A 2,823-nucleotide genomic window follows, 5' to 3' on the forward strand; every position below is an offset into this window, starting at 1 on the left:
AGTGGTTTATGGTTTGCTTTCACTACAACCAGACAGGCCATCGGAAGGCCGAGTGCCCGCAACTTCGTCAGGGAGCTACATCTACTACCCGGACTACTGAGACCCGACCGGTGAAGGTCGAGGCCCCGAGGGCTCGCGGGAGAGCCTTTCAGCTGACTGCGGAGGAGGTCCGCGCTGCGCCCGATGTTGTGGCAGGTATGTTATCTTTCATGTATTTAATTAAAGGTCGAAATGTTATGCTTATGTTAATGTATGTGTGGGTACTTTCCTTGTGAACTCTATGCCTGCTCTAGTATTATTTGATTCGGGTGCGAGTAGATCGTTTGTATCGTTAGCTTTTAGTCAGCACATCGGCATTAGTCGTGAGCCGTTAAGTCGGCCTTTGAGTGTTTCCATTGCGGCTGAGAGGGTGATTTGTGCTACGGAGGTTCTTCGGGGATGTGTGCTAGAGATCTTCGGGGTCGCGTTTCCGATTGACCTAATTCCTATTGCGATGGGTGATGTCTGTGTCATCGTAGGCATGGACTGGTTGAGCCGATTCAGCGCTATCATCGACTGCGAGCGTCAGTTGGTGACTATACGAGACCCTAGTGGGGGAGTTCTTACGGTGTACGGCGAGGGTACCCGATCGAGATCAGCTTTTTGTTCGGCTGCTAGGGCGAGGCAATGCCTACAGCGGGGATGTAACGGTTTCGTGGCGTATGTGATGGATACGCGGGAGAGTTCCGAGAGACCGAAGACATTGCAGGAGGTTCCAGTGGTGCGCGAGTTTCCAGATGTTTTCCCCGAGGATTTGCCGGGAATACCTCCTGCGAGGCAAGTGGAGTTTGGTATCGACCTAGTTCCAGGGGCGGCGCCTATTGCGAAGGTGCCTTATCGTCTTGCACCTCCAGAGTTGCAAGAATTGTCCTCGCAACTTCAAGAGTTGTTGAGGAAGGGATTTATTCGGCCGAGTAGCTCGCCGTGGGGAGCACCGATTCTGTTCGTCAAAAAGAAGGATGGCTCACACCGGATGTGTATCGATTACCGGGAGCTGAACAAGGTGACAGTTAAGAACCGCTATCCGTTACCGAGGATCGATGATCTATTTGATCAGTTGCAAGGGGCATCTTGGTTTTCCAAGATTGATTTGAGATCAGGGTACCATCAGGTGAGAGTGCGGGATGAGGACGTCCAGAAGACAGCCTTTAGGACGCGGTATGGGCATTACGAGTTCGTGGTGATGCCTTTTGGGCTCACCAATGCCCCAGCAGTGTTCATGGATCTCATGAACAGGGTATGCAGGCCGATGCTGGATCGGTCTGTGATTGTATTCATCGACGACATTCTGGTGTATTCGCGGTCTAGGGAGCAGCATGAGGGACATTTGAGGGAGGTCCTTGAGGTACTGAGGTCGGAGAAGCTATATGCAAAATTCTCCAAATGCGACTTCTGGTTACGGGAAGTTCAATTTCTGGGGCACGTTGTAAATCAGACAGGGATATTGGTCGATCCGGCCAAGGTGGAAGCGGTAATGAGATGGGAAGCACCGAAGTCACCTTCGGAAATCAGGAGTTTCCTTGGGTTGGCAGGGTACTATCGAAGGTTCATTAGGGACTTCTCCAAGATCGCGGTGCCACTTACCAAATTGACCCGAAAGGGTGTTACATTCTCATGGGGACCCGAGCAGCAGACTTCCTTCGAGACACTTCGTCAGAGACTGTGCGAAGCACCAGTATTAGCCCTTCCTGAAGGGATGGAGGACTTCGTCGTATATTGCGACGCATCGATTTCAGGACTGGGTGCAGTGTTGATGCAGAGGGGCCATGTGATAGCCTATGCATCGAGACAGCTGAAGCCTCACGAAGCGAGATATCCCACGCATGACTTAGAGTTGGGGGCAGTAGTGTTCGCCCTCAAAATTTGGCGTCACTACCTGTACGGGGTTCGTTGTACCATATACACGGACCATAAGAGTTTGAAGTATTTGATGGATCAACCCAACCTAAACATGCGTCAGAGGAGATGGTTAGACGTGGTTAAGGATTATGACTGTGAGATCCTATACCACCCAGGCAAGGCTAATGTGGTAGCCGATGCATTGAGTCGTAGGGCGGAGGGTACTCCATTGCGGGACGTATGTTTGAGATTGACGGTGATGACTCCGGTGTTAGATGCTATTCGTGGGGCACAGGCCGAGGTTGTGAAGTCTGGGATGCAGAAACAGGAGCGGGTCGTCGGGTTGATTTCAGAGTTTGTTACGGATGGGCGGGAACTTCTGACATTTCGGGGTCGGATCTGGGTGCCATTTGTGGGAGGTACGCGTGTTACTTTGATGGAGGAGGCACATAGATCGAAATTCTTGATCCATCCCGGTGCCACGAAAATGTATCTGGATTTGAAAAAGGAGTACTGGTGGCCTTGCATGAAGAGAGACGTCGCCTGGTTCGTTGAGAGGTGTTTGACCTGCCGTAAAGTTAAGGCCGAGCACCAGAGACCGCACGGTAAGTTGCAACCTTTGGAGATCCCTGAGTGGAAGTGGGATCAGATCACGATGGATTTCATCACCAAATTGCCGAAAACTGCCAGGGGAGTCGATGCGATTTGGGTGATTGTGGATAGGCTAACAAAGAGTGCACACTTCCTTGCCATTAGTGAAAGTTCATCAGCAGAGAAGTTGGCAGAGTTGTACGTGAGAGAGATAGTATCTCGGCATGGGGTGCCGACCTCGATTGTTTCGGATCGCGATGTACGTTTCACTTCCAGGTTCTGGAAGAAATTTCATGAGGAGTTGGGTACTAAGCTGCATTTTAGTACCGCGTACCATCCCCAGACCGACGGTCA

The sequence above is a fragment of the Lactuca sativa genome, chromosome 3 (genome assembly GCF_002870075.4).
Source record: "Lactuca sativa cultivar Salinas chromosome 3, Lsat_Salinas_v11, whole genome shotgun sequence".
NCBI lineage: Eukaryota > Viridiplantae > Streptophyta > Magnoliopsida > Asterales > Asteraceae > Lactuca > Lactuca sativa.